Genomic DNA, 21,674 nt, shown 5'->3' on the forward strand with positions numbered 1-21,674 from the left:
TTATATTCTCATAGTTATGAAACAAAAGGTATGAATTCTTTAAGATTGTTTGAACCAAAATGCAACACTGCTACAGTATTTAATCATAGTAGCAATTTAGACCCAAGAATATTATAACAAATTTATATTTAAATATCCTGATCTTGTCAATTCTAATAGTTCTAGGATTATATTTAAAAAGTTATATATGGATTTTATAAATAATGAAAAATTGTAAATTTAAATTTATATATTCTTATTGTGTAGTAGACATAAAACCAATTGTATTATTATATACTTCTTAATTTCAATTCAGGAATCCGCCCCTGAGCACGAGTTCTACTCTTTCAGGGACGAACTAAAGTTTTATCTGTTTTTATTTTATTTTATGTTACAATTATTAGGAAAATAAATAAATAAAATAAATAAATTGAGATATATGGATTATATGCGGAGACTAAGAGGAAGGCGAAAAATAGGAAAGATTGGAGAATGCTGTGTTTTCAGTAATAGACATGTCCTTGGGCAGAAAACTATGAATTAATTAACACATGTATAATTCTTTAAGCCAAAGTCTTTTGTCTGTAGGTGTTTACGATTGAAGACATAAGACTATTAATTCCTCTAGAGATATGAAAATAATTGAACTAATCTAGCCTAACAGCCGATGAAGGACAAAATTCTAACACCTAAGATAAACTTTGACAAATTGCTTTATTGTGCCAATCTTGAAAACGAAATTGATCATCATCATCATCATCATCATCATCATCATCATCATCAACTTCAGGGATTGAAGATCTTAGAACATTCTGTCTTCAGAAAGTCCACAAAATGATCCTTCCACCTCATGACTGGTCGTCCCTTTGTTCTCAGTCCTTTGGCTCTCTGTTGGTAGATTAACTTGGGATATGTGCTTGTTTCTATCCTCTCTAGGTTATCGTGTTATTCTAAACGGTATTCATGAATTTTATTTAAAACATCAAATATCTTCTCTAGTAACATCTTTCTAACATGGGCAGTTCTATATACTCGACTCCACATATACATACATCGCATTTGTCACCTCTACACATCGTCGTTGCTTCATTGTTAGAGTCCAGCACTTTGATCCTTACAGTAGTATACTGTAGGTACAGTTTTAGAAAAAGTTTTGTCGCACAGATAGAGCCCGATCGCAATCTCGTGGCACCAACATGCGCGTGCTTCTTTCTGAGCTTCGGAGTGGGGGGAGGGTTCTGTGTGTGCGGGCGACTGCTTGCTCATAGAAAGTACTGTTAAAACACCCCCCCCCCCAGGAAGACTCTTGGGCGAGTCCATGTAAGTGGATGCCAATTTGTGTTGCGCGCAGGTGCCACGAGTTTGCGATCGGGCTCTACCTTGTAAGTCCCAGAAAGGAAGTAGTGCACTTGATCGGACATACAACGAAACAAAACTAGTTTTATTACCTCAACTAATCGTTCTCTCGTGAACCAGGTCGCTCGTCTTCTGATATTTGCGCACTGTCTCCTCACTTACAAAGTATCCAAGCGATAAAACTTTTCTAAGACTGTACAGGCATGTCTTATAAAACTTAAAAAATGTATAAATTCTTGCTTTCCTATGTCTCGCACACAATTGCTAATTTCACTGTCTAAATCATTAAAGTTATTAAGGTCTGTATTATATCTTGGTACGATATTTAAAAGAACTGACTTGTTCAGTTGGGGAAGAATTTAGAACAATTTCGCATCGTATACATCTAAGTTATTTCCCTTGGAAAGCCATACATTTTGTCTTTTTATTTGATATCTTCGTATTGTCGTATATTAATAAAATGTTATTGAAAAATTAAATCCTATTTACTAATGTTTTTATGTATTTCACGTGCAAAACTTCCAGATGAATTGATGAAGAGGATGACAAAGAAAGGAGAAAAATAACTGGAAAAGAGAATAAATAAGACGACAAGGAAAAATAAGGGAATAATGGAAGAATAGGGTGGTAGTAAAAATAAAATAGAAAAGATTAAGAGGAGGAGAGGGATAAGAATAGGAAACGAAAGAGACGGGAAGAGGATTATAACAAAGTAGAAGAAAGAAGAAATGGAGAGGAGAGAAAACGCGAGATAAAAAGAGTAGTAGAGGACAGAAAGAAACGAAGAAGAAAGAGAATGGCAGTACAAGAAAAGGTGAAGAAAGAGGGAAAGAGGGGAGAAAAAGGAGTAAAGAACAAGAAGAGTTGAAGGGAAGGAAAATTAGAAAAGGATGAAGAGGTAGAATAGGAAAACAAATAAAGAAAAGAAAACGGAAGAAGATAAAGAAAAGAATAAATATGCAGAAAGTACTTAATTTTCTCGGTATTAATTTAAACTTACCAAGAGATAGAATTTAGAAATTCTGAATTGAAACATTTTACATCGTGAGAAAGTGATATTTACTTCCTTAATATTTCGATGGCTGAGAGATAGACTTTTCCTATTCATTTTTTTCCCCCATGAGAGCTATTTTAAGGTTCTGACTTTCAAATATGGACATAGAATAGTTTGGAATAGCCTTATAGCAAGTTTATGGGGAGAAATATTTACAATTTTGTTCGATTCATGCATGCAGACAAAAACATGGAACACAATGAAACACAGATTTCCTTTTTTAAAAAGTTTGACCTAGAACAGTCTGGTTCTCAGCCATCGATTGATGTTATCTTAATATAGGGTAATGACAAATAGCAAAGTGAAAATAACAGACAAAATCATAGTGATTTGGGAAAAAATATGCTTGATATATGGTGTCTACACTGAAAATTCCACGTATTACAACGAAAATCTAATTTTATCTCTATTATAAAATATTTTACTGTCCTTTGTATGACATGGTACCAAAGTTTCAAGATCAATGTTAAAATTATTTATTTATTTATTTATTTATTTATATTATTGCTTGTAAGTTTGAAATGAATACAAGTTAATACAAAGTAAGATAAACTAGCCCACTCCTGCATGAGTAAGACTCGTGCTCAGGATGGGATTCCAATACAGACAAAAATAAAATTAAAATTGAGAGTGAATACAAATTAAAAATGTTTAATATGCTTAAACCCAAACTATAAATCCAATACAATTTTTTTATTTTATTTATTTTTTATTAATTTGGAGAGGATTCGTGGTTAAAATAATATTAGAATAACATTTGTTTAATAATCTGGGACCTTGAGTCGTGCTATGATAAAAAAAACTGCATTAGTTTTACATTTAGATTCAGACAAGCGCAGAGAATTCATATTTTTAGTTCTATATTTATGTATATACCTTTCAAAGATATTAAGATTTCTATGAAAATATTTTAATAACATAAAATAATAAATTTGTTTAATGTTGAAAACTTTGAAATGTTTAAACATCAATTCAGTTGAATAATCTTTCTGCTTTTTTAATACTTTTTTTCTGTCTAAAATTAACGGATATAGATTGGATTTATAAGTTCCACCCCAACCTATAATTCATTTTAAGATAACTTTCCTGTTAACTGCTTTCTTTCGTTAGAGTAATTTTATAGCTCATATTTGCAAGTCAAGTGATACAAAATATTTAATAGCGCAATAAGTTGGAGACCCCTGTTTAAATTACCATCTTCTTCTTTGACGTGGTCCATAAGTCACAGGAGAAATAATAATTCATTGCAGTCTTTGTGTATGTTATTAAATTCAACTTCAATCTATAAATTTCAGTCATCTGTTCTTTCCGATGTGCTATAAATTGTATCGGATAAGGTATTTTCTTTCTTGTGTTTTTGAATATGCCCTAAGTCAATTCTTATTAATTTATTGAACGATTGCCAGTTTGTTAAATGAAGCCAATTCCCTATCATGCTACACTGAAGTGCGTAACATTTGTTTCTCCTGTGCTAATTACTTCGACTTTAATGGGGTTGAAAATTAAAGTCGGGATATTACTCCTTGCAGAACAACCCCTTCTTAATAACAATGCTACTTTTCCAAGACATGACGCTGTTTTTTAGAAGCTACAGTTTCCTCAGAAACAAGATATGCACATAACTATAGATTCTTTTTTGTAAAATCTGTGTGCTTCTCTTTCTTTTAGCCACAATTACACTTGAGTTAGGGGTAGCACGCATCCCTCTTCCCCTTCACGTTCTACCCTTACATCTCTAACCAACCCACCCAATCACCATATACACTTCATGCCCTTCCACCCTCTCCTAACATAATCTTGGTCTGTTGCCACGGCACTTAATTTATTGTTTCCCCTGGGTGGAATTTTGGCCGTCTACTCTTCCAGTCCTCCTGGTATAAAAATTCCCTCCAGTGCATTACATCGTTCGTATAAAACGTGGATGAAGAGGGAGGAAAGGGGGAGTGTTGGTAAGTTTGCAACCTCACCCCTCCTTTAGCTCTGTATTACCACAGCACTGTGTATATTCCCTTTTCTTATTCACTGGATTGTACTTATTGGCAAGTGCGGAACTGAACGGCAGTTTGTCGAAAAGTCCTCTGTAGAAGTAAAATCCTCTATGTTCCATTGAGATTGATCCGTTCAACTAGGACAGATACCAAATAGCGGATTGAGAGAGAACAGAAACGCATCCGCTTAAATCGGCTGGTTCCCAATCTATGGACCGCGAGTTTCTTCTCTTTCGGTTAACTCATAATTCTGATAACATTTTTGAGAACAACTGTGACAGCACTTTGACTTGTCCCATCTTTCAAAATTGTATTATTATTGTACGCTGAACTGTGATATGTATCATCATCATCATCATCATCATCATCATCATCATCATCATCATCAATAATCATCATCATGAGTTAGGTCCGTTCCGATCTCATGGTAGGTCAAATTGATCCTTCCATCTCTTCAACTGCCTTCCTTGTGTTAATTTTCCTTTTGGTTTATAATTGTATATTATTTTTTAGTATTCGATGATCGTCCATTCTTTGTACGTGTTCAAGATACGAATTTTGGTATTCTTTTATTTTGTCGCGAAGATTAAATATGTTAAGTTTTCTTCTTATACAATTTTCTTCTTCTCTATCCTTTGGTATCCAACTACTGCTCTTACCATCCCCATTACTCCTGGTTTTATCTGTTTGATTTCTGTTTTTGTTAGTGTCCAACTTTTGTATCCATAAAGAGAGATGGCTCGGCCAATACTTCATAAAACTTTCAAATTGTTTCCTTTCCTGTTTCATTTAATAAGTTACGTTTAATAGTGCCATATAAATAATTACAACGTATTTTAGTCCGTTTATGCAAATTTTTATTGCTATCTTTTTGACATCCTAAATAATTAAAATTCTCTACTTGGTCTATGATTATGTTGTTTACTTACTTACTTACTTACAAATGGCTTTTAAGGAACCCGAAGGTTCATTGCCACCTTCACATAAGCCTGCCATCGGTCCCTATCCTATGCAAGATTAATCCAGTCTCTATCATCATATCCCACCTCCCTCAAATCCATTTTAATATTATCCTCCCATCTGATTATGTTGTTTATCAATATTTTTATTCTCTATGCATGTTTTCTTTTGAAAGCTATTATTTTTGTTTTGGACATAGGTGTATTTAAATTGTACTTTACAGAAATATTATTTAAGTAATAGAGGAAATGTTTTTTACTTTGTTATTTAACGATTCTGTAACGGCCACTAAGTTTTTAGCGTCGATGTAATTGGTGATAGCAAGATAGTATTTGGCGAAATGAGGCCGAGGATTCGGTACATTACCTGGCATTCGCCTTACGGTTAAGGAAACCCTCAGAAAAAAAAACAATCAAATAATAATCAGCCTCAGCAGGAATCGAACCCACGACCAAGCTCAACTCCTGATCAAAGAAATTGTTCTGAAGAATTCTCTGATTCTCTCATTATTGCTTGATCATCTGTAAAAAGCAGAGCTGTCAACATATATGACATATTAATTTGTTCTTTCCATTAAATTATGATATGATCCAGATATAAGTTGAATAGTACTGGTGACAGCGGCTAGCCTTGTCCAACTTCTTGCTTAATTTCAATTTTATTCTTATCAATTTTATGTCCACAATTAATTTTAAAATTAATTTCTATATATAAATTTTCAATTTCTCTCACAAGGTGTTGAGAGATTTCCTTCATTTCTAGTATTTTTATATCCTTCATCTTCATCGATCCTACCTGCTTCAATACTCATGTCATCCTGCCATAGAGGGCTAACAGAATTCGACCTAATGAGTACCCCAACAGAATTCTTCATCATAATCGAATAAAAAAGTAGGCGAGGCGCGAATGGCTACACACCAATATTCGCTAACATCTCTTCCCAAAAACTTCTTTTAATTATTATTAATGTAAACGAAGTTTTTTTTTCCATTGAATGCATTTTGAGAAATATATTTCTCATTAGATTTCCTTGTTTACAGAACTAAAATTCTTTCCATAATTTTTACCTCAGTGATGTCAAAAGAAGAAACCCTGAACCAAGTCGAGAAAAAGTAAAAAAAATTAATGGGCTTAAGATATTACTTTGAAATCAGTTCAGTATCCTACTTTACATCTCCCTGCTGCACAAACAAATAATTTCACATCATGTAAATTGTCGTCGGCTTAGAGTGTAAACCTGCTAACCGCCAAAAAGAAAATTTGACAAGGGAAGCAAAAATCTGAGTTTAAATTAACTCTTAAACTTTAGAACCAAATCTAAAGTAAAGGTACAAATGCCACCAGTACTTTGCATTTCGTCCTAAGTTTCAGAATTAATTTAAATTTAATTTTTTTCTTCCCTTGTAAAATTTTCTGTTTGGCGGTTAGCAGGTTTACACTCTATGCCGGCCTTGTGTAATTTGACTTAGTTTCATAAACGTTATCATATTATAAAATATAAAATTATTTGTACACTAACACTGAGAATTCTGTGCTCCTTTGAAATTCTGTACAAGAAAATACATAACATCAACAAAATGATCCCATGTGATAAATTATTTGTTAGCAAGTTTAACAGGTACAATAGCATGCGATAATATTATGGTGAGACAGGGGATTCTGTCCCGATATTGAACGTTACATGTACGTCAGTTGCAGGGAGGTCATTGAACTCATTGCTAAGCTCCCTCCATAAGCCAAGGAATGTGACGTCTTGTCGCTGTGTAGGGACCCACTCTGTCAGATTTACGACATATTTGCTGCTGCGTGTCAGCTATGTTGCTGGATTCGAATCCCATATACACCGTGTCCCAAAAGGTACTTTACAACTTTGATGTGTTGTAATTCGGTCTGTAATTGACATAGAGGAGCAAACCATGGTTTATATGATTCACTAACTCTTGAAGTTTTTTTCTGTTTTTGTTTTGTTAATCCACTTCAACATCTGCACCTCTGTGGCGCGTACAACGTCAAGGCGAAATTCCAACTCTGTCCATACTCTCCTTAGCATATCGATGTCAACTGAGGCAATGGCAGCTCTTATTCTAGCCTTCAAATCATCAAGGTCAATCACACGAGTTCTATAGACTTTGTCTTTGACAAACCTCCACAAAAAGAAGTCCAGGGGTGTCAAGTCTGGGGATCTGGGAGGCCACGCAAGTGGACCTCCCCTTCCGATCCAACGTGCGGAGAATGTGTTGTCCAGGGTCCGTCTCACTTCTAAAGCCCAATGTGGTGGTGCACCATCTTGTTGAAAAAGAAGACTGTTGGTTGAAGCTCAAACAGTTGTGGTATCGCATACAGCTCCAACATGTCTTTGTAAGTTGTTGCATTAACCGTTTGTTCAGCAAAAAAGAATGGGCCTATAATGCGGTCAACCATTCACACAACACCTGACATTGACTTTGGGACTGTCACGAATCACCTCCCTTACCATATGTGGATTGGTTGAGCCCCAGATTCTTACATTATGTGTGTTGACCTTACCGCACACATTGAAAGTTGATTCATCCGAAAATACCACTATATTCAGAAAATTGTTATCATCATCAATTCTTGAAAGAATATCCACAGCAAATTGCATACGCAAAGGTCTATCATTCGGTTGCAGTGCCTGTATCAGTTGTAATCGATATGGATGCAGACTTAGGCGCTTTCGGAGTACCCTGTGTACTGTCGAGCGAGGGATCTGCAACTCTCGCGATGCCGTTCGAACAGACTTCTGCGGTGATGGCTGGAAAGACAGCCGTATTAGTTCAGTGTCTTCTTCACTTGTTCTTGGCCTGCCCGTATGGTGCTCAACATCCACACCTCCTGTCTGCATTAAGTTGTTGTACCACTTTCTTATGGATGGCCGAGAGGGTGGGTGTTTCCGGTATCGTGTTCTGAATCTCCTCTGCACTTGAATGTCTGATCTGGTTTCAATAAACCACTCCACGCACTGAGATTTTTCTTGTACAGATGCCATTTTTTTGTTCAAATGTTCTTGTCACCTGGAAAAGAAAAATCAGTCATTTAACATGTGACATAACAAAACTTAAAGAGTTGGTGAATCATATAAACCATGGTTTGTTCCTCTATGTCAATTACAGACCGAATTACAAGACATCAAAGTTGTAAAGTACCTTTTGGGACAGCCTGTATACTGTGGATGTCTATCTGCTTTGAGTGAAACAAGCATTCCCGGCGTTGGATATGGAATAATTCTTCTCGGGTTCTCAGCCAGGTGAGTTGGATTGTTGCTGTCAAGTTTTCGATGACTACCTCTGTCATCTTCTTAAGGGATTCAATCCAATCCCTGAAGAATATGGCAGAACCAGTGAGCTCTGTACTAAACAGGAGACACAACTCGATGCTTTAGAAGCGTGACTCGAGTGCTGAGAACCTTAGCATCAGGTTGTCCTTGTCTCTCTTGCAGTGAATGTATCTTACACAATAAGAGTAATTTTATTGCTTATTGCGCATGTGCAACATGAACTTCACGAAAGACTGAGTGAAACACATTAGTTAGAAAGAGAGAGCAATCCCCCTCTCTAACATGCCGTCAACAGTCACGCTTTCAGACAGGAAAGAGCATTGCGTTGGTTTCTCCTGTTTAGTATAGAGCTCACTGCGCAGAAATAGTCATCGAAAGCTTGGAAGCAACAATCCAACTCACCTCACTGAGAGCACGAGACGAATAAATTATTCCAAGCAGTGTAATGTTAGATATAGACCCATCTCACTGAAGGATATTATACCGATAGCCTATATGTTTTCATAAAATAATTAATGCAATAGCTAATTGAAAGTTGTGTAAAAGGATTGCCTACAATACGTTTTACATTTATAATTTCTCCTCTTCTTGCTTCAAGAATCGTCTTTGGCACTTCGCAAGAATGGAGAATAATATAAAGTATATTCTACCAACTGACTTTCAGAGAGACACATTTACGAGAATATCATTACCCTGTCCTATAAGGAGGACATATGTTTTTATTATATATAGATTTTTCGTTTCTTTTGTGTTAAAAATTTTGTATTAAAGAGTATGTTCATAATTATTTTCCACCGTAGATGAATCCCACTTTATTATAACATAGAAAACTACATATAGCCTAATATTGTGTATTGGTGTTACACCGCCTTTAAAGTGAAATGCTTTTGCTGGGTCTTAGGCTACGGTGGCTGAATGGCCAGACCTCATTTGTCTTTGAAAAATCCAGAGTGACACTTGTGAAGGACAGGGTCGCAGTTGTGTTTTTGTCGGGGTTCTCTCGTTTTTTTCCCATATTAGGCATCTAAATCATTCCGTCACCATTTCTCTATTCAGTCATCATTCCATAGCATTCCCCGATCGCCGACTGGCAACGCATGGAGGGGGTTGACCTAGGGCCAAGGGGGGGGGAGTTGCCTGCTCGAAACCTGGGTACGCAGTGAACCTTAGTGTAGTCAACCGGTGTAGGTTTAAAAATGCGCATTAGATCGTAACAGGTCGCAGTGCTGGGCCATAGTGCCCCCTCCCGTAAATTTAATTCCATTCCAACTTTCCTGAAACAAAGTACTCGTATTATGTAGGAAAATGTACAGATGCCTCAAACTAGCAAGCTGTCTCGTTCGCGCAGGCGCATAGAGCACTTCTCCCCTACCACTGTCTGCCTTCTGCTGTGCACTGTGGACTAGAACGGTACAGCTCAGTTCTAATAACAGTTGAGAAGGCCGCATAGGGAGGGTACATCTTGAATACATTGTCAAGAGGTCAACTTTTCAGACAATATGACTATACCTGGGTATCGGAGCCCAGGTGGGCCCCCTCCGTTAGCTCTACTACTACCCCTCTCCAGGCAGCTTCCTAGTTTGAGGCGTCGTACACGCGGTGTTCATACAACGGTATTTAGTGCTATGATTAACGGAAGATAATTTTATGATTTGTAACGCAGAATTTTCAATTATTTGTTACGTTTGTTAGCATGAATGTCGTTGATTGCTTAAAAAATTAATTTTTGTGTATAGTGTACAATATAATTCCATAGAGTAGAATAGCAAAGATTAGGGGACATGGCCCCGTCTGCTCCTGAACCCTCGACATATCTGTTGCTTAATATATGGATGTCAATGGCTGAATCACTAGTGCTGTCCCAACTGCTAGCGCTGACTCTCTCCCGCTCACTCGTCTACGTTTTCATCTTCATGTTTTCATCTCACTCCAGTTCTCTCCGATTGTCTCAATTCTCAAGCACGTTCGAAAACCGCAATAGCAATTGAAATCCCCCACGAGTGCCCTTATACTCCCGCCCGCACTTTATGGCTCCACTATCGCTTAGCTCTGCAGCCAGACTGATCGTATATATTGTGCGAGGGAATGCTCCAATAAATATTGTTTACAGGAAGCTTGCTTCATGGACTGCAGTCTGTGGATCACAGTTATTATTATTGTTGGTTTATGTGTCTAAGCGCGCTCAACTACCTACTAGTTCCGAATTGGATGACTTTTATGTCTGGACAGTAAATCAGACTTTTATTCCAATGAATCTGGTTACTTGGATTAATTTCTAATAAATTGCTCTAAGGAAAAAATTTATGACATTTCTTTCGTTGCGAAAGTATTTAGCTTTCTTCACATGTTACAGTATTCTTATGCATATGTGTAATATTTGCAAAATAGTGACACAAATTCCTAAATTATTTATTTATGTCTATAACAGGGCAAAGTCCCAATAACAATAGATAGTACAGATATTTGTTTAAAACATAGAATTGCAGATAACATGAAAAAATAGATAAAATAGATAACAATGCAAGATATAAGTGTAAATATAAATTTAAAATGACAAATGAAAGGAAAAAGACAGACAAATAGATACTACCAAAATAAAATGCACAGATGTAAATATAAATTAAAAATACACAATAAAAATAAATGAAAAATAGATAAGTATAGATGTCGTAGCCAAATTTTAAAATAGCTATAATTGTAAAATTACAGAGTAACAAATAGATAGGTAGCTATATTATGTAAAATTAACAAGCTTCAGTATAATAATAATAATAATAGTAATAATAATAATAATAATAATGATAATAATAATAATAATAATCCGTGGCGCTACAGCCCGTGAAGGGCCTAGACCGACCAGCCGGTTTCAGTATATTAATCAGAAAATGTTTATATTTCATTTAAAGAAATGCTGAAATCTAGATCCCATGTTTTACATATTTCACTGAAATTTGAACACATTTTTAACACTGGTGAATTTTTACGTGCTGAAGTGTTTTAATGCGTATATGAGACAATAAGTAGAACTCTGAAGAAACAAGCAAAATAATTACTCCTTAAAATTCAGTTAAGTTTCAAATAGAACTATTCTGAAGTAAAACATCTAGGGTATATTCTAGTTGGAGGGAAAAATTGTAGCGTAAGATGAACTTCGTGCTTCGTAGTTTACCAACGCTGCCCCTCTCACTCCATTTACTAATTAATGTGGATCGCTCGTCTACGTAATTAATTAATAGACTACATTATTGGCTGGGGTATTTAGATAGATACAGTATATGGAATTATTCAGCAATATTATACATACAGATGCACTACACTATCAGAATTTGCACTTAAATCCAGTGCACGGGCTTTTTCACCGTACGTGCTTTACAAAACAAGTCTTACTTTGTAGGTTTCGCTCCCGTCATCTGTGATTAAATCCAACCACTGTATAGAAAACACACAGATTAATATGGTAGAACAAAACACATTATAACTTATCATATAACCTAACCTAACATATAAACTGGCATAAAAGAGTCCGCTGACGTCCGCGTATCTTTTAAAATAAGTTGTAATTTGTTATTGTTTATTCTCTCTTTTATGTTAATCTCTCTCTCTCTTTCTTCGGCTCTTTTTTCTTGTTTTGCTTGAAGTGCTACGTTAGCTGACAGATTTTTTTCTAGTTTTGAAATTCATAGTATATGTGGAAAGGCGTATTAGTTTTATGTCATTGATCAAATTAATAACATTAAATCTAACTGCAAAACTAACGCAGAAGTAAAGCTTTTCAGTAGCTAATGTAAACATTTATAATGTAGTTCTTCTAAAAACTCTCGTTTAATCGCAAACAGTGTTTGTCAATTATTATTCTAATCGGCTTAGTTTAACGTAAAATATATTAAGGGAGCTTCAGAATGGAACAAAAGAAACGTGGGCTATCAGTGGGTTAAAGTTTACTGTCCAACATAATTTATTCAGATTCTTCACCGGTCAGGATTGTGATTATTGTGTTAAAGGGTGTCAGTATTTGAACTGCCTCTCCTAAAACGCGCCACTCTTTCTCTGCAATAAAAATATAAGCGGATATCAACTTAAGGATAATTGTAATTATATTATTACCACATGTTTCTTTAGCTTCATTCCGAAACTCAATATTTTAATCCAAACAGTAAAATATAACTCAAGTTGTCTGAACAGCAAAATATAACTCAAGTCGTCTTTTAAATATTTCACGTTTTTTATTGCCTCGAAAGATACGTTTTGGAGAAATTTCAAGACTTTTTCCTATACTGTGGGCCTTTGGGAACAATAGCACTAAAACAATTTAAAAAGAAATCGTATCAAATGTTTTGCGTAATTGTTTTTATCGGCGCTTTCATCACGTTCGCGATTGTGCAATCGCTTCAAATGGTCTAACAAATTCGAAGTTCCGCCACTCTTAGAGTAAATTCGCCCACAAAGTTTACAGCGTATGACTTTATTATTACCTTCAACTAAATTAAAGAATTTCTATACGACGGATATCCGATTTGGTGCCAATTTATTCCACTCACAACTACCGTCAGTCCGTACGCGCCAGTCGTCCTTGAGCTAACTGTCGCTTCGCTCCGAACCCCGCATCACTCCGTATGTCCCCTGTTCCACCTACGGTAGTACCGGAGATCAGAAGTGGAGAGCTTTATTCGTAATCTCCGATTCCTCCGCGGTAGTAGTCACTCCGATGAGCAGCACTGCCTTGAGATCAAGATATCGTCGCTTAAGAATCAATACCGCGTAACTGACAAAATGTAAATTTTACAGGAGAAGGAAAAAACCGAATAAAAACCATAAAAATAACGCAATAGTCTTGAAAAGTGGTGTATGTCTATGAAATAGCATAACTAATTTGTAACTAAGTGAAAATGGATAGTCGTGGCCGTAGACATTTGGCCATGTCACTTACGCGGTATTGGAACTCTGCCGTTGACTACATTTTGTTAGTTACGCGGTATTGTGAGGCAACTTTAGCAGCTTCAGGACACATGCTGACAAGCGTTTTCTTTGCGTGAAAACTGCCTTCTGGAAATATTATTCGTGCTCTTGTATATGTCAATGTGTTATCTGAATTGTTGTCCTACCATCTGACTTAGGTCAAGGTCGGTAGACTGTAGTTTGAATCAGCACTATATTACGTTCCAGACAATTATTGCTGCATTCTTAGTCAATCAAATGCTGAAACTATGGGAAAGGAAAAAGAAGACACAGTTCAATGTTTATAATAATAATAATAATAATAATAATAATAATAATAATAATAATAATAATAGTAATAGTAATAATAATAATGACAATCTGATACCAGGTACTTTATTTTCACACTACGTATTTGAATAGATAAGTAGAATTGTTACTAAAACGTTGCTGACAAATATAATTTTATAATAAAATAATTAATATTATTATTATTATTATTATTATTATTATTATTATTATTATTATTATTGACAATGGACTTGACTGACTTGCGAATAATGAAAAGAAAATCATATAAAAATATAATAATGATGATAATTTTTCAGGTACAATATTCGTTAAACACAATAAAGAAATAATTATAGGCCTATTCTGAAATCACAAAAAGTAATCCTTGAGTAACCCTAGTGTGGAATACTATCATAAAAACTATGGCACAATCGGTTCTATATACAATAATGTGACGGTAATTTAGGCAGGCTACGAATGCTTTTTTTTTTCTGTGCTTTTGCACGAGAACATGACTTTTTTTTTTACTGAAGGCACGCCATCAGTACTATTAGCTAACCAATATCGCACAGTTCATTCTTTAATTCCCAATGTACACAGAAACATCTTTTTGCAAACCTGAATTTTTTATTCATCAACTTTTAGGTTGTCGACAAATGTTCTCTTTCTTCTCGATTCAGAATTTGTACTGTCAGAGTAATCTATTTTTCGTAGATTTGATACGTAAACGGTCCTCTGTTCCCAAGTCATAGTTTTCCTGAATGCCTGAAAGGTGTCTTCTCTCATTAGAAATTAAATTACAGCCCCTTACTTTCGAATTTTGGCACATTTTATAACTACACTCTGGCCCCAAATTCCTTGCATCTCTTTCCGTATCATGTGTTACTTTGCAAACTTTCGATCTCTTGTAGCTAAGATAAGCTTCCTCTTCTATTCTAAGTTTTCTATTTTTCATTTTCTTCCACTTACCCTTTTGTGGCTTTGAACTTCTTTTTCTTTTCTGGAAAATTTCCATGAAACGCTTGTAGATTCTTCTCTTTACCTTTTTCTGACGAATGTAAAGATGTAGAATAAGTAGCACTCACAAATTCTTCGGGGTCGTCTACATCTGAAGACGCATCCGAAATTTGGTGCAGATCCTTCATTGACGGGGTATTGTCTTCAGTTTCTGTCCTATCCTATTTCTAGCTGTATTATTTTAATAGTGTTGCTTTAAATCATACCAGACTGCATAATACGATCATAACATTACCGGTAACACTGGACTGATAATCCCTGATCTGCAGCAGCCCATTTTGAGAAGGACGGTTTTCTTTTGCATTTGAATTATCAGGCAGTACACCTACGAATAAGATGAGATTACTAGTGTTTATAAATGTGATATAAATGGCTTGAAAACATGTGTAGTAAATATTATAATCAATTTAGATCTTCCTCCCACCGGAGGAAATGGAAGGAACCAAGCTCAGCACCACTGAATGAGGCGCAAATTATTTTAGTGGCCCATTCATGATTATTTATATTAAGTATTTAAATTAAGTTTGCTGTTATGATTCCGTAACTGAAGGAAAATAAACGTTTAATAACTGTGATACTTCTTATGACATATCTTTGTTAATGTTCACAGAAGTTTCTCCCGTCTTGAATGCAGAACATAGCACAGATAGGATTTCGTTCTCGCTCAACTGGCTGTCTGATTCACTGTCCATTTCTTCTCTTGTATCTGTAGGCCTATATAATAATAAAATATTAAATGTACTATATTTCAGTGAATGAACTTGGAGATTCTGCGGCAATTCAGCTCAACTAACACTCAATTGACATTAGTGAAATAATTCTATTATATTTACCTTTTAAATAATTAAAACTGAACACTTCTTTAATCTTCTCAGAATATTACACACTGTTGATGCAATTTTACAAGGCAGTAACGAGAACCAGCTTCCGTACTGAGGGCGCGCAGGGAGTGGACATAATAGGCTAACTGTTGTCAGATACGCGGTATTTCCTACAGACTTCTCGTGACTTCAGATACGCGGTATTGTACCCCCCTCCTTCGCACGCAGGCCATTCATGCAATCAAATTCCCGCGCTTGTCAATGCATGCAGATGACAGTGGAGGTACCATTTGTGCAAAAAAACAGTTTTGACCAAAAATGTCAGTTACGCGGTATTGGTTCTTAAGCGACGATATGCAAGCGAACTCCTATTCCGGCTTAGCATCGAGAGTGGTAGACATTTTCTCCGGAGGTGTTCCGTTTTTTTTTTACAATGGGCTAAAATGTGTTCCAATGTCTCCTTTTTCCACACATAATGGACAGATACAGTCTCCTTCTTCGGTGAGAATTTTATGACCCTTCCATGTCCCCAATCTTATCCACCCCAAATCCGCTGTACTAGCCATGCTACAAGAATTTATATATTCACCCCTCCCTAATTAAGCATGAGGTGTGATTGTAAATATAGTGTGGGATTTTCCGAACATTGGAACTCAATCTCTTGCCTCTCGATATCAATTAAACGCATCCGGGGTGTACTCATTCCTCGTGTGGTAGTATTTATTTAATTCTTAAATCAATCCATCATCTAATTATTATTAATGATATTTTACAAACATAACATCATTATGCGGATGACGTAAATATGTCAGGAGGAAATCCACAAACGATTGTACGAAATGGAAATATAAAAACTGGAAATTTATCTTTTGAAGAGGAGGAATAGTTCAAATATCTTGGAGCAACAGTAACAAATATAAATGATACTCGGGAGGAAATTAAACACAGAATAAATATGGGAAATGCCTGTTATTATTCGGTTGAGTAGCCTTTATCATCTAGTCTGCTGTCAAAAATTCTGAAAGTTAGAATTTATAGAACAGTTATATTACCGGTTGTTCTGTATGGCTGTGAAACTTGGACTCTCACTTTGAGAGAGGAACATAGGTTAAGGATGTTTGAGAATAAGGTTTTTAGGAAAATATTTGGGGCTAAGAGGGATGAAGTTACAAGAGAATGGAGAAAGTTACACAACACGGAATTGCACGTATTGTATTCTTCACCTGACATAATTAGGAACATTAAATCCAGACGTTTGAGATGGGCAGGGCATGTAGCACAGGGCGAATCCAGAAATGCATATAGAGTGTTAGTTGGGAGGCCGGAGGGAAAAAGACCTTTAGGGAGGCCGAGACGTAGATGGGAGGATAATATTAAAAAGGATTTGAGGGAGGTGGGATATGATGATAGAGAATAGATTAATCTTGCTCAGGATAGTGACCAATGGCGGGCTTATGTGAAGGCGGCAATGAACCTCCGGGTTCCTTAAAAAAGTAAGTAAGTATAACATCAGCTCAGCTCCATGCATGTCGTGAGAGGAAATCAAATCTTCTGCTTCATTTGACGTTAAAACTGGTCATTAAGTGAATTACCAGTCGAATAAATAAAGAATTTTCGATATTTTCTATAAAGATTAGTAATTTCCAAAAGATACCCTACATTTGAGGTATAACAAATTGTGGCTAGCATCATTAGTTTTTAAATAAAGAAAGAAATGTGTTACTTCTATATAAATCACTCTGTATTATATACATTTTCCGGACCAATAGGTCTGCTGAGAAAGAAGAGGATGATGGAGTTATTACAGTAATAAGTGTATAGCAAAATAGGGGTGTAAAGTATATGCACAGTACCAGCCGCCACTGTTACTAGTAGAACAGCTCTGTTTATGTTCACACGCCAGGCCCTATCTTTTATTTACGACATCTACTTTGAGTCAATGCAAGGGACACAAAGCAGTCAGGAGGCATGCATCATATTGTAAATTTTATTAGTAACAACAATGTAATTTATTCGCCACAACAATAATTCCTTTCTACAATTCACCTTAACCGCTCTCGTCAACAATTGGATTTTCACTCAACACAGTATTCGTTATAGCACTCCACCGACGACAATGACAATTTACTTGGACTAGTACGAACAACAATGAACTGTTAATCTTAACTAATATTTACAAAGCACTATTTACAAATCAGAACTGTCAGTTCTCAGTTCACAGTTCTTCTAGCTCAGTCACTCGAATTCACAGAATCTCGAACCACAGACCTTCAGAAAGAGTTCACTGTACTCGAACTCGTGTCCCTCCAACTGCGGTCCACTGCACTCGAACTCAGGCCTTCGGATGCTGATACAGTTGCGGACGCACACTCGAGTCGAACTCCGGTACACAAGACTGGCTTCCTTGCTCTGGCTTCTCACTGACTGGCTGACTAATCAACTGAAAACTGCTGTCGTTCCTTCGCGTCCTTAATTTATAACCACAGCGACGTAGCCTCGAAAGTTCCACGCGTCTCTAGAGATGGCACTCCAGAAAAATCCAGAGCCCTCTCCTCTCTACTAGCACCAGATGCGCGCGCACTCTCTCTCCACTCTCTCACCGCGTTGGCCCTTTCCCCTCTCCGCCGCGCGCCATCCCAAAGTGCTCCGCGCGATCTTCTCTCTTGCGGGACGCTGGTCGTGAGTTCGAATCTCACGTCGCTGTCACAATATCTAGACTTCGTGGAATTGCCACGAGAATCGTAAGGTTTACTACGCACGCGGTATAGACTGTATGAGAAGGGAACGTGCAACGGATGGAGTATGCCTCTTATGTAAACACTGAGCAGTATACTACGGTTACAATAAAACCTGTATCCTGCATTCAAGAAATATAATGAATGATCATTGAAGTAGGAAACATCTAAACATGTAAATACACAATTATTTTGTAGTGAGATATATTAATATATTAACTCATAAAATTTAATGTAATATACTCACATCATCCTTGAATATGTGCATTGCAGTGAAGAGTTACGTATATTTTGAGCGACGGCAAAGTAACCTCCTCCGATGTTCACTTAAACAATTTTTATATTGGGAAAATGTACGTTCAACAACACACGATGTACATCCTATTTAATCGTACATACTTGTAGAACGAAAATCACTACTTTTTAGTACATCAACTTCAGACGTTTTGTCGTGACCTGATAATGCATAATTTATAATACGAAGTTATGAATAGGCAGAATTTTTAGCAATAATGTTTCTCAACTTACATTTCACTTTTTCTGAAATTAGTGAATTGTTATTTTGGATAACAGTTTGTGATACTTTATACACAATATTAAGGCTTCTGAGAGTTGTAGATTAGATGATTCTAACAGGGTGATGCTTTTGGACACGATTTTAAAATTAGAATCAAAGAACAGAATATCTTCCAATAGCTGTTCGGAAGGCAATGATTTTACAGCTGCAACAGCGGAACTGTCTGTGCTATCCAATGCATCAATTACCTCCATTATTTTGCCGTAATATTTTGCGTAATAATTAACAGCATCCAACCACTTCTTCCAACGGGTCAAGACTGGCTGTGGGGGTAAGGATATTCCAGGGGCAATTGTTTGGAACAGCAACACATTCATTGTAGTATTTATAATTGAATTCTTGTCTGCACTGAACAAATGTTAAGCTTTGACTATTCCAACCACAGTAATGCAAAAGCGAGTGCTTACATAGGTATACATTAGCTGTAGCTGCTATATCTATTTGGACCGGTCACATCTCTTAACATGAACTGCTTATACTACGAGACGGGGCGGTCGCTCACCTCTTCTATACTACCGTACATCGGCAACCTGATTGCATGTTGCGTGTTGCAATTCAACGAAGTCTAATCATATCTAAATGTCACTGCACAGTTAACACAGCCGTACAACTGCCTTCATCACTGCGCACAGGTACACAAGCAAACTCTTCACACTTTCGGTGCACGTGTTTGATAGGCATAGGCTATTTAGTGGGACTGTCCACTTTGTCAGTAAGCCTACATGCTAGTAAACCGGCAAATTATACGTAAAGGTAGAAATTTTTGCCACAACATGAGGATATTAGGTTAGTTGTGCATAGACTGTTGTTACGTTATGAATGACGTGAAGCCTGAGGTATGACCAGGTTACAACTGAAATGTGTTTTTCAACGCAGCAATTGAATGGGGATATGCTCCTCATGCGTGGGGTTCAGCGTTGTACTCCAGCAGGTGGTTTGTTTACATTGCACTGCGATTCGTTGATTGGTTAACCATATAAAGCTACCTCATTCCGCTTATACCAAGGCTTTACAGATACCCATGCACCACCATTGCTAGCTACGCTCTCTTTCAACAACGAACACTCTATGAATGAATAAATAAATAAAAGAATGAATATATTTTCTTTAAGCAATATACCTTTTGGTGAGGCGGCACTTCACATTATTGGTATACAGTGCCGTCTCTCGGGTTTACAACGCCTCTCGTACAAGTCATTTAGGTCGTTACTTATTTTAATTTATTTTTGCAATTCTTCTACTAGTCTTTTCTTGTCAGTCATCAATTCTTCCACTAACCTTACTCCTCACCCATTACTATAGGCTACCGAAAATACTATACTTCTAATTCTTGACTCCCTCTATATGACACATTTTCCCTCACTTCACATCTCTAACTATTTGCACTTTTAACTGATAACTTTTTCACATTGCTACTTTATTTAGGTCTTTGCTTTCTTTTCCCACGAATTATTTCCCCTCCACACCATTTCCTTAAGTCATACTGCTTTCTCACCTTATTTTCCCCTCTTCCTTCATCACTACTTTCTGAACTATCTCCTACTTGCGTTACTCTACTTCTCGTCAGCCTCACTATTTTCATTCGATTACACTGAGGTCATGTTCTGCTATAATTTACAATTCATGTTGGGAATGTTCAGCTAAGCCTCGTGTTAATAACATATATCAACATATGATTGATTATTTATTCCGTCAATATGGCTTAAGCAATGAATTACATATGAAAGAAAAACATATGAAAGAAAACTATTGATGTATTACATCCTATTTAATCTTGATACTAACGTTTTCGCTCCTAGTGGGGCATCTTCAGGTACAAGATAGAAGTATCATCTAAAATCAATTACAAACAAGTTTTACATTTGAAAATGCCGTGACTAGAATAAAATGGTGACAATATTATCTATACCAACACTAAATGTCCTGTCAAAATGTTAAAAACAAATTCAATTTAAACAATGTGAATTTACCTAGTTATATAAAGTAGATCCCCTTGTATGGATGTCTCAAATATATTGTTGCCAATAAGGTGATGATTACAATAAAATCAATAAATACTAAAAATATACAGAATTAAAACCTTATACAGGGACATCACTTTATTTTTACCAACATTTTTAACATTAACCTGGCTATACTCGGAAACACTGTTACCCCCCCTTCTATTACAGGAGTTTGGAGTTGCTAGTGCAATATGTAAACAAATCATTTTACTAGCTATAGGAGGAGAGAAAAGTAGTGCATCCATTTATGTTACAGGGAAATACAGTATTACGATTTTCAGTTTGATCATTACTTTTACAGTATTTTATAAAAAAAACAGTAGAATAGTAACAATTTCTTTTTTCACAAACTCAGCTCTTCAGGCGGTTATATTCATTATGTAATGTTTACTTTATTCAGCATATTACTAACCTAATTTATTCCTGAGAATTTTGTGAGGACTTCCGTAAGAAACTCCAATTTCTACAGCTAACTTCTTGACCGACTTATTAGGACCTCGCTGCATCCTTTCTCTAGCATCTTCTACAGCATGTTCTGTCACCTTTGTTGGCCATATTACAATTTTCTTCCTTTTGTACACTCTGTTGCTCTAAATTTATCAACCAGATTAATGACATTTCTACGAAAATATTCCATAATGATATAATCAGGAAATTGTGAAA

Source organism: Periplaneta americana, chromosome 9, assembly GCF_040183065.1.
Source record: "Periplaneta americana isolate PAMFEO1 chromosome 9, P.americana_PAMFEO1_priV1, whole genome shotgun sequence".
NCBI classification, from domain to species: Eukaryota; Metazoa; Arthropoda; class Insecta; order Blattodea; family Blattidae; genus Periplaneta; species Periplaneta americana.